Consider the following 12666-nt stretch of genomic DNA (forward strand, 5'->3'; position numbering starts at 1 on the left):
ATATAAAGAATTGAATCAATTGAAGCATATGAAAATACTTTTGGTTTCTTATTTAGTGGTAAATTGATACCACTAGATGATGAGAATTTAAAAAAGACATTGTCTTAACCTTGAACTTTCTTTAACACATAATAGTTATTCTGATATTGATGACTTAGATTTATTTTTTTTAATTAAAAGTGTTAAGAGAGATAATACAAGTAGAAAATAATGATCTAATAAAAATACTCAATCAAATAAAAAGAGTTGATTCGTTTCCAAATACTCATATTGCTTATAGAATAATGTTAACATTTCATGTAACCATTGCCTCAGCCGAAAGAAGTTTTTCAAAACTAAAATTGATCAAAACTTATTTGAGATCAACAATGTGTCAATAGAGATTGAATGGATTAGTTATATTATCAATTGAAAAGAAATTATTAAAACAAATCGATTATAAAACAATTACTAATGACTTCACACATAATAAGCTAGAAAAGTAAATTTTAAATAAAAGTATATATGATGAAAAAATAAAATATTAGGGCCCCTCTCTTAAATTTCGCTTTAGACCTCCGATCTTGTTAAGTCGGCCCTGCTCAAAAGGTGCTAGATTTCCTAGAACTTACGTAAAATATTAAATACGTCACTCCTTTAGCTAGTTAATATGTGTTATTTATGTGTTACTAGTTGTGAAAATTCATGTTGTGCATTAACTTAATACTCGTTGACAAAAACCTATCTACTTCAGCCATAACACTCTTCAAACAAGAACATTAACAAAGATTTGTCTGCTTCAATCATGACTCTTTTTTTATACAGTAAAGGTGTAATGGTCTAGTGGACTCTTACACTTGTATAAGTTTGTATTGTGAACTCTTCTACTTATCCCTTTGTCATGTGAACCCCTGAACCCATTAAAACTCAATCTATTAAACACAAATTTTGACTTAGTATTGTGCATTTTGCACAAACAAATTTTTTAATCCACATAGGAATATTTTAATCCACGTAAAAAAATGACTAGTATGAAACAAAAAAACTCACTTTTCATAGTTCATCTAGACACCTTTACTTCTGTTTGCAAAGGGCGCGATTTTCCCCCTTCTCCCATGAGCTCAGTTCCTCCACAATTTCTCTTCTTTACTCAAGAGCTTAGTTCAAGGACGTTTTATCTTTGATTTTCATTGTAAGTTTTTCAGTTTTTCAAGCTATCTATTTGTTCTTAGTTCTTTCTTTATATCTGTATGTATTTGTTTGATTTTGGGGTCGATTATCATTAAATATTTTGAATTTTTTTGGGGATTTCACTTTGCTTTATGCCTAATGTCAGTGTAATATACTTTTGTAGTGGGTGTTATGACTTCAGGTGATTTCAATGACATATTTCGTGAATTCAAGTAGATTCTATGGTTTACTCGTAAAATCTCAATGTCACCTGAAATTAATATTGTTTTCGTCAATTGTCTTAGGTATTGATTGTGTTAGTGGTCCATTGTTATATATCAAACGTGTGTATAAATCTTGACACATTAATACCTTAAAAAAATTAGGGCTTTTTCTTATTTTTACTTCTAAAATTAAAATATTTTCCTACAAATTCAATGATAATGTTATTTTTCTTATCACTTTTTAAGTAAATGGCTGCAACAATAGTGATACTTCAAATTCACTATGGAGATTGTTTTGTATATGATCCTGAGCCAAGGTATGCCAATGGAACCATTAATCTTGAAAAGATTAACATAGATGTAGATGAGTTGCATATCATGTTATTTCATAAATTAGCATTGAAATTGAATGTTGAAAATGTTAAAACATTTGAATGTAGAGTCAACAAGAAGGGTGGTTATTACATGTTAAATATTAATTCTGAAGTTTTAAATTTTTTAATAGTTTGAATGGTGTAGACTTTTGATGTATTAGTGGTACATCAAATTAGTATACCGTTAGTCGTTGAGATTATAGGGAGGAGAGTGACAAGCGAGATTGAGAGAGATATGAGAGAGGCGAGCGAAAGAGGGCAGAGAGTAGAAGAGAGATAAATTGTATATGTATATCGGTTAGATAATTGTATATATACAATTGAAATACATATGTATTTGTATATCTGGCGAGCGAGATTGGGAGAGGGAGGAGAGAGGCGAGCGAGGGAGGGGAATAATTTGTATTATTTGCATCTCAATTGTATAATTCGCGGGTACGTTTGTATAATTCACGTGTTTTTGTATGAGTAATACAAAGTCTGAAATTATACAAATATGATAAAACTCGAAATAATGAATTGATACAAACATAAACTGTTAATTCCTCCAATGGAGGTTCTGTGATTCTGAGTCTAAGAGGAAGAAGATCAACAATAAAAAATAAAATTGTGTATTGTATTGAATGATCTCTATTGAGCATTATATCTATACACACACATGTGTATATATATATATATATATATATATATATAATGCTTCATACAACTGATCAAGTTAGTTATAACTAACTTGTACTATTAACTAACTAATCTGCCATGTCAGCTAATCACTAACTAACTAACTAATTCAGCTAATCACTAACTAGCTAACTAATTGTAGTGTCTTCAATACTCCTCCTCAAGCTGTATGGTGCAAATAGATTATATACACCAAGCTTGGACAGTAAAATATCATGTTGAGTTCTTCCCAAACTCTTTGTCAGCACATCTGCCAATTGCATTTTTGAAGGTACATGATCTGTTTGAATAAGGCCCTCCTATATCTTTTCTCGAATGAAATGACAATCAATCTCTATATATTTCGTCCTTTCATGGTATATAGGATTAGCAGCAATTTGAAGGGCTGCTTTACTATCACAAAATAGCCTTACTGGTAATTCCAATAAAACTTTCAACTCTTTGTACAAACCTATTAACCATACAACTTCTGCCACTGCATTGGACATGCTCCTATACTCTGCTTCAACTGAGCTCCTTGACACTGTATTTTTTTTTTCTTGACTTCCATGAAATCAAAGAGTCTCCAATCTTTACTACAAAACCACTCACAGACTTTCTTGTCATAGGACAAGTGGCCCAGTCAAGATCATAATAAACTGAGAGCTCGCATCTCCCCCATGTCTTTGATCTTGAAATGAGTCTGAAACATCAGTTTGGTGTCATGAATTAACTGAGAACATGATCCAGTGATCAAAAGATCATCCACATAAACTAGGATGAGAACTAAATCAGAACCAGAACTCTTGCTAAACAAGGAATAGTCATGATGACTTTGCATAAAGCCTGAACTTAAAAGTGCCTCACATAGCTTTAGGTTCCATTGACGAGATGCTTGTTTCAAGCCATAAAGTGACTTCCTGAGCTTACAAATCGTAGGAGACTCCCCCTTGCTAAGTAGACTAATGGAGGAACCATATAGACATCCTCAACTAAATCACCCTAAGAAAGGCATTAAATACATCCATCTGATGTAAAATCCACCCATGCATAGCAGCAAAAGAAAGAATAACCCTCACAGTAACCATCTTAACAACTGGAGAGAAGGTCTCCTGGTAATCCAAACCCTCTTGTTGTGTGTAACCCTTAGCTACTAGTCGAGATTTATACCTCTCTATCTCTCCTTGAGCATTAAACTTGAATTTATAGACCCACTAACACCCTATAGCCTTCTTTCCAATAGGCAGTGTAACCAATTTCCAAGTGTGATTGTCATGTAAGGCCTGCAGTTCTTGATCTATGGCTTGAATCCACTATGGGTTTTGCATGGCCTCTTCATAAGAACTAGGTTACCTTATAGCAGAGAAATTGCATAAGGACTGAAAATAAGCAGGGGATATAGATGCATAAGATATATATGTGGAGATAGGATAAGCAGTAGAACAAAGGTCAGGATGTGAAGGAGAATTAGCAACATTGTGGACAAAACCAGGTTGTTTAGAGGATCTACTTGACCTTCTAAGACTTGGCTCATTGTTGGTAGGAATAGGGACCTCAGAAGGTAAGGAAAGTGGAGCTTGAGCAGTGGGTGTGAGAGGCAACTCAGATGTAACACCTATAACAAAAGGTGAAGCAGGCAATAAAATGGGAATATGCTGATCATCATAAACAAACATGTCAGGAGGATTATTTAGAGAGGTTTCGGGGAACTCAGTCAAATTATACTTGAAAGGGTATTCATCCTCTATAAAAATGACATTCCTGCTAACTAAAAAAGACTTGGTGGACAAATTATATAGTCTATACCCCTTTTGTGTAGTAGAATAGCCCACAAACACTGATTTAATAGACCTATGATCAAACTTGTCACCATTGGTACTATGATTAACAGCATAACATAAGCAACCAACAACTCTGAGATGTTTCAAACAAGGTTCCCTTCCAAAAAATGCAGCAAATGGAGATTTCCCTGCAAGGGTAGTGGATGGTATTCTATTGATTAAGTAAACATCATTTTGTACACATAAACCCCAGAATTTGATAGGCAAATTTTCTTGAAACCTAATAGCTCTAGCAACCTCTAGAATATGCATATGTCTCCTTTCTACAACCCCATTATGTTGAGGAGTGTAGGCACAAGAGCTTTGATGAATAATGCCTACAGAACTGAACAATTCATTACAATGAAAGTTAAAAAATTCAGAATCATTATCACTTCTGAAAACTCTGATAAAGCCATCAAACTGCCTGTTTATTAGAGTAAAAAAATCCATCAGTACAATGAACACATCACTTTTCTGCTTGAGAAGAAATATCCACACCATCCTACTACAATCATCTACTAAGGTAAGAAAATATCTATTTCCATCATTAGTAGGGGTTCTGTATGGACCCCAAACATCCCCATGAATCAGATCAAACACTTTATTAGACCTACTGGTGCTTTGAGGAAAAGGCAACCTTGTTTTGCCAATGGACCAACAGGACAAGAAGATAATTTGGAAGTAACTGATACATGTGGTATGTGCATTTGCTGAAGAATCTTATAAGGAATATGCCCTAGCCTTCTATGCCACAAATCAACAGTATCAACCATGCTTAAAGTCATTGAGGGAACAATAGTGGAAGCATCATTGTGTGACCAATAGTATAAGCCATTCTCTGGACTACCAGTCCCCTTCACCTCCCCAGTGTGAAGGTCCTACAGTAGGCAATGATCAGGATAAAACACCATGTAACATTGTAGTTCTCTAGTCAGTTTAGAAACTGATAACAGGTTGTAGTTAAAATTAGGAATGTACAAAACATGCCCTGCATGAGTCTAGATTTCCCAGTAAGAGAAATTGGTACTTGCTGATCATTAGGCATATGAACTTTGTTGAACTCATTTGGAGGTAAATATTGAGTTTCACAAAGCAAAGTAGGAGTATATGTCATGTGATTATTGGCCCCTGTGTCTACTATCCACCTAGAACCAGGTGAGTTATGTACTACAGAGCAATTGACAATACCTTCAGATGAGTGAGATCCTGTGAAAGCCATATTTATTCCACCAACTCCATGACCATGAGTGCCTGTATTTCCATATCCAGGAATGCACATATTTGCAGATGCTTGAATAAAAACACCAAATCCTGGAATTCTAGATGTAGAAGATCCATGAAAACCAACAGTACCATGAGTCTGAGTTCCTATGTGACTGTTACCCCCAACAGATCTACCAACATCACCTGCAGCATTATGATTGTGAGTAAATAATAAATTGCCATAAAGAGGTGCAGGCATATGCCCTACATTATGACCACCATACTCGGGACTAAACACAGGTGGAGTATGAGGTGAAACAGATCCATTACATTGCACATTGTATCCCTCTTTGTTTTTTCCTTTAAACCAAGGAAGATATCCTACTAGTTGAAAACAATCACTCTTCAAGTGACCTTTCATCTTGCACTAATCACAAAAGGCATTAGGATTCTTGTATCGAGGTTTTGGAAAATGTTTCGCAGTAGTCAAGAGTGTTGTGATATCATTTCCTTCAGATACAGCTTTCAATCCTAAGGTATTACGATCCACATTAAATTTCTGACTCTCCTCCTCCACTATCATTACATACGCCTGATTGAGAGTTGGCTCAGAAGTCTTCATAAGGATATGCCTCCTCGACTAAGAATGTGACTCATTTAGACCTCCAAGGAATTAAACTAGTCGTTGTCGCAAATGCTCAACATAATCCTTCGACTTTGGGCACTCGCAACTTGGAAATATCACCATTGCATCATATTCAGCCCACAATTCCTTTAATTTTGTAAAGTAAACTGAAACAGTATCGATTCCCTGTGCAATTGTAGCAATTTCTCTATGTAGTTGGTAGATTCTCATACGATTCACCTTGTCAAATCGTTCCTGCAGATCTTCCCAAACAAGTGATGCATCTGACGTATAGACAATACCACTTAAGAGATTAGGAGCTACTGTGTTCATAAGCCATGAAAATACAATTGCATTACAGGTATCCCATTGATCATGATACTTAGTTTCAAAACTTGCCTTCTTACAGGTTCCAATCACAAAACCCAGCTTCCTTTTCACTTGCAAAGTAATTCGCATGGACCTCCGCCATAACCCATAGTTCTCCGACTCTGTCAACTTAACAGGACAAAGCACAAATCCTGGAATATCTAATGGATGCAAGTAGAGAGGGTGTGTGTAAGGAATAACGAGCTCAGTTTCAGTCGCCATTATTATCGATTCGATCTCTAGCTCGGATACCATGTTAATTCCTCCAATGGAGGTTATGTGATTCTAAGTCTAAGAGGAAGAAGATCAACAGTAAAAAATAAAATTGTGTATTGTATTGAATGAGCTCTACTAAGCATTATACATAATATATATATGTGTACATTGCTTCATACAACTGATCAAGTTAGTTATAACTAACTTGTACTATTAACTAACTACTCTGCCACGTCAGCTAATCACTAACTAACTAATTCAGCTAATCACTAACTAGCTAACTAATTGTAGTGTCTTCAATATAAACATATGAACTTTAAACAATTATACAAATTATTTTACACAAGTTACATTATATAAATTATATTGTACAAAATCCGAAAACTACACGTTTATGCAAACTTTAAAAAGTTAGTAAAAAAAAGATTGAATGTCCATGGTGATAAAACTGAAAAACCAAAGGAAATCATCGTCATATACAAATTCAAATCAAACGAAGAATTGTTAGTTGCGAATTATACAAATGTGGTGAATTATACAAACGTGACTAATTATACAAACTCGAAGTCAGCCCACGTAATTAATGGTTAATATTAGTCGCAAATGGTAATTATAACAAACTATAGCTATAATAACTAATTAAATAGTATAAAATTGCTTAACCACGTAATTTTCCCTTTTATTATTTTTTAGCCTTCTAACTTTGCTTTAAAACTGGGTCTATTCATCACTTGAAATGAACCTTTGCTTTAGAATTGGGCCTAAGGTCCTGAAACTAAGATGAACCAAAAACGTAAATCCAATTTTAAAAATCATGTTTTGATTTCATAAAAAAATCATTTTAATTAAAAATTACTTAAAACATTATAATTTAATTAAATATTATATAATTAGATTTGATTTTATTTTTGATGCACCTAATCATCAGTTTTTTAAATTTGCTATTCAAAGTTTGAACACATTTTGTGAGATATTTGGCTACGCCACTTGGCTTAGTTAGTACACACCTCTTGTCGACTTCACCCTCACAATCGTATCGTTAAAAAGAAGAAAATAAGATGTAAAAGTGGAGGAAACAATTCAAGTATTTTTCCCAATTTGTGTCATTGAAATTGGCCAAATGGGATGGTTTGCCAATGCATTAGTTGAACACAAGGACAACCGTATGAATATATGTAGGTAAATATTTGTGGCTCATGAGTTGGTTTATAGTCGCATCTTAAGTGTTTAAGTTTGTATTTTAGTTGCTCGTTTCTTTGTAAAATGAGTACACCAACTTTGACACTGGGTTCCTCCACCCACCGCTTTTTCATTTGTTTACATTTTGTTGTCCAGTTGGACACATATATGAACACCAACAATCATACAATAAGGATAATAGAAATCATGTGACATCCTATCCAACTCTCAATAAAGTAAAATATTTCAACAGTAAAATTAAGATTGAGACTGTGTTATAATTGACATTAAAAAAATCAGTAAATAATGAAGATTGAGACGTATTAATAATTTACTACCACAAGGCATTGATCTCTGTTTTATGGATGCATGACTCTGCAAATGTGTCGGATTATGCATAAAACATAAAACATGGCATGTACGTGTGTGTTTGGTATATATAGAAAATGTTTTATGTTACAAAATAAGTATGTTAACAAGTCCCACATCCGTAGAGGGATGAGAAATTAACTTTATCTCCTTATATGAACTTGAACAAACTTCTCCTCATGATATAGCTTTTATGGTTGAGTTAGACCCAAGTGTAGTATCATTACAAATACGAGTAATCTAGCAATATTTCCTCCCCATACACTCTGATGATCAAGCTGGCCTGCAAAATGTGCATTTGCAACAATCCTACGTTCAAAAGGAACATTTATATGTGTATCAAAGCATTAGAGATATAGGAAATTACATTACTTTCTTATTTCTAGGGCAAAATACATATAGATAATTTGATCCAGATGATACTAGAGCGTGTGCGTGAAGATACTTACTCTTATAGAAAGAGTTTAACTTGTCTAAATTAATAATAGCTCAATAGAATTTTTCATTCTACTTGGTCATGAAAACTACCGTAATAAGTAGGATAAATAACTACACAAATATTTCTACCATATTTATTAATTTTCCCTATAGTTTGAAATTATTACATTTTATAACACTTATTAATAATTTCACAAGTCAAATACATCTGGATACATATTTTTCCTATTAGATGCATTGAAATATTGAGAGAAGCGAGTGAGAACATGAGGAAGGCGAGTGAGATTTGTCTATATATCCCAGATACATGTGAATTCACTGTGATACAATATATCTAGAACAAATTACATCTAATTTTGACCTCAATGTATCTCGAGATATATATATATATATATATATATATATAGGGAAAATGCATAAGTACCCCCCAACCTATGCCCAAAATCCCTGAGACACACCTAACCTTTAATAAGGTCCTATTACCCCCGAACTTATTTTATATATAATTTTCTACCCCTTTTCGGCCTACGTGGCACTATCCTTGAAAAAATTGTCAACATGCGTTGGGCCCATAAGATAGTGCCACGTAGGCCAAAAAGGGGTAGAAAATTATATATAAAATAAGTTCGGGGGGTAATAGGACCTTAGTAAAGGTTAGGTGTGTCTCTGAGATTTCGAGCATAGGTTGGAGGGGTACTTATGCATTTTCCCTATATATATATATATATAGATTAAAATTTGATAAGATTCATTATATTGCAGATTAGCATATATCTAGGTAATTAACGTGGTTAAATATAAGGGATGCAACCTGCTAAAACTGTTTGTTGATCTGACTTTGTTATACTTTGTTATACTCCAATCAGTTTCTTCTTCCCTGGTACATAGTAATATATGAAAAGTTGTCCAAGTGAAAAAGTATATTCTCTTTTTAACAGTAGGTAAGAAGGTGGCAGGAGCAATGCAAGAGGGTTGTTCTCATATGAAACAAAGGGACAAATATATACCTGTTTCATTGGCAGTTTCTGATGATGATTGACCTCCATCCACATCACTACACTGTCCAGACAAACACTACAAATATATATTGCAATACTAGTTCCATGTGTTCTGTTAGGGCCGATTTTTGTAGTATACAAATTAAGAACCGTATTTACACCAAAATAGCAATACTTTTTTTTTTATTCATATAGCAATTTTTTTTTTTCAAAAGTAGAATTTAAATTAAAAAAAAAGATTTCCAAATTAGCCACGCTTATAACTATTTCCACAAATTTCTCCAATTATTTTACCTTCTTTATTTATTCAAATTTGTTATATATTATCTTCCAATAGAGGTTTCCTACCAAAACAAAACTCCCCTTCTCTGATAAGAATTCCAATTCAACACAATGGACGATGGGACTCATCAGGTAATTGTATAAAATAGTTCGCATGGTGTTTTATTACATGGTTATGTATGATTTATCACAAATATCTATTTTATACTTTTCGAGAGTTATTCGTTTGGTTTAGTCTATTTTGGTGAAATTGAATTCATCTAATTTGGTTTATGTTCTGGATCCTCAAAATTTTGATTTAATTACAATAACTACATATGATTTGGTTGTAAACTGAAGTGTCAATTTTTTTTATATTAAAGTTTAGGTTTCATAAGATTTGGTTCGAAAGTATGTTACATTATTGTCCGTATTATAGTTATTAAGTTGGTGTATATAATATAATAATTAGAAACAAAGGTTCATATATTGATTGGTGGTATCCTAATAAAATATACAATTGAAAATTTTGGATTGGTATGTGATCTGGTACATATGATGGTATATTTGTTGCTACGAACTGACACCAAACTAATAGCCTGATGTATGTATCAATTTGAAAAATTGGATTAGTATGTGATATGGTACATATGATGGTATATTTGTTGCTACGAACTGACACCAAGCTAATAGCCTGATGTATGTGTTGGTGTATTTTTTGGTCCAATTATATTGGTGTATTAGACATATGTGTTAATGAGTATTTTTGTTATCTGCCACCATTTTTTTTTGAATTTTGACTAACAAATATTTGTAATGTCGCAGGAAAGTATCTGAATTTCAAAATTGAAGGAGTGATATGATGTGGACACCAATTACCAAGACTTGATTAATACTACTGCTTCTGAATTAGGTGTGGACACGATCGTTTTGAGTTGAAACTCAAATATGTTGTCACTGATCCGTTCCCACCATTGAAGATTCATAGTTTTGAAAAATACACCAAAAAATCAACTTTAGATACACCAAAGTGTTTTATGTATATTTGAGTATATATTGGTGAATAAGACTTTGTAATGGTTAAATTGAACTTTGTATATGAATTTTTGTAGTAATTATATTAATAATATCTTCATTTATTTACAGATCGTGCTAAAACGTTTTTGACATATGTAGTTGTGAAAAATTTCAACATGATGAAATTTCTTATAGTCATGCAATTGTTGTTATCGGATACAATAACAAACATGGTGAAAACTATTGTTCAACCTATTACCGTAATAAAGATTTTCAAAATATTTATGCAATATCTATTGATATATAGTAGTATATTTAAAAGGTATAAAATAGTAATAATTATTGGTATAAAATAGTATATTTATATATAGTAGTAAAATAATTATTGGTAAAATGATGGTTATATAATTGATATATTTAAAAGGTATAAAATAGTAATAATTATTGGTAAAATGATGGTTATATAATTGGTATGTATGTATGTTTATATATTACATGGTTGCATATTTGGTGAAACTACGATGCAGTTATAATTGTGAAAACACTATGTAGACTTGATGAAACCTACATGTTTTTTACCTAGATGAAAATAATGGTAAAAATGTAAGAGAAGGCTTCCATTAATAATATGATTTGATTGAATAAAAAATTAAAAGAGAGAAAATCAATATATAGAAAAACAAAGTAACGTAAAAGAGTAAAACTGTGGTTGAAAAAGTCAAAAAAATGTAAACAATAATTATCAATCCCATAAAATTAGCACATAACCTCCCCTAAAAAAGGTAATAGATACGGATACCAACTATATTTTTAACAAATAAAAAATTAAATATTTTGTTATGTTTATAATTAAAAACTTAGTTTTGTAAATAAAAAAGAGTATATGTATATATTGTTAACTAAAGTTTTAAATAGTATATTCTTGTAATTTTTCCTTTTGTTATCCACTAAATCAATAAAAAACATGATGTTACTTAATCCTATACACCCATAGTGTAAAATAAAATTTTACACTATCAGATTACATACCAACAGTAGCATGTTGAAAAAAAGGACAAATTACATGCTACAAAATAGACATAATAGATAAACATGACATTTAACTTGATTTCAGCTGGCAACTATGACCTTTAATTTTGCATATGCACAAGTAGGCATTTAAACTTATATAAAATTGAACAAATAGACATATTTGTTCTACATAGCGTCCTACATGACAATCTTGCGTCCTACATGGTGTCCTACGTGTATTATGCCACGTCGGACACGTATGTCTACTTGTTCAATTTTATACAAGATTTAAGTGTTTACTTATGCACACCCAAAATTAGAGGGCATAAATATCAGCTAAATCCAAGTTAAAGGGGTATTTATGTATTATGTCTACAAAATATAATAATTTATAATTTAGATCAAATGAATTGTTAATTTTCACATTAGTAACATGTGTGCAACATGTTTACATCTTAAGTTCTTCAATTTTGATAATCTATGTAAGGCAGTGGACCTATTGCTGAGGACCACAAGAAAAAAAAAATCTAATTTGTTTCATTAGTCTGATTATAGTACTACAATAAAAGCAAATTAAGCTAATCTCCATTCATATAATAAATAATATATATTCCACCTTGTCATATCATACCTAAAAATGCTACCAAACAATTACTATTATATTTCTCTTTTCTCACGAGCCTAATCATTCAGTATAACTTGTAAACTATATTTTAAGTAAAAAAAATAAAAAAACTAATTATCATGAAAAGT

At 32.1% G+C, this 12666-nt stretch overlaps 1 protein-coding gene across 1 annotated transcript in view; it reads left to right on the forward strand.

Annotated features, from left to right (window-relative positions):
• LOC125869149 (agamous-like MADS-box protein AGL9 homolog) overlaps nt 1-12666 on the forward strand; it is a 594250-nt gene that overhangs the window by 165278 nt on the left and 416306 nt on the right. The window lies entirely within an intron of this gene.

The sequence above is a fragment of the Solanum stenotomum genome, chromosome 6, assembly GCF_019186545.1.
Source record: "Solanum stenotomum isolate F172 chromosome 6, ASM1918654v1, whole genome shotgun sequence".
Taxonomy (NCBI): domain Eukaryota; kingdom Viridiplantae; phylum Streptophyta; class Magnoliopsida; order Solanales; family Solanaceae; genus Solanum; species Solanum stenotomum.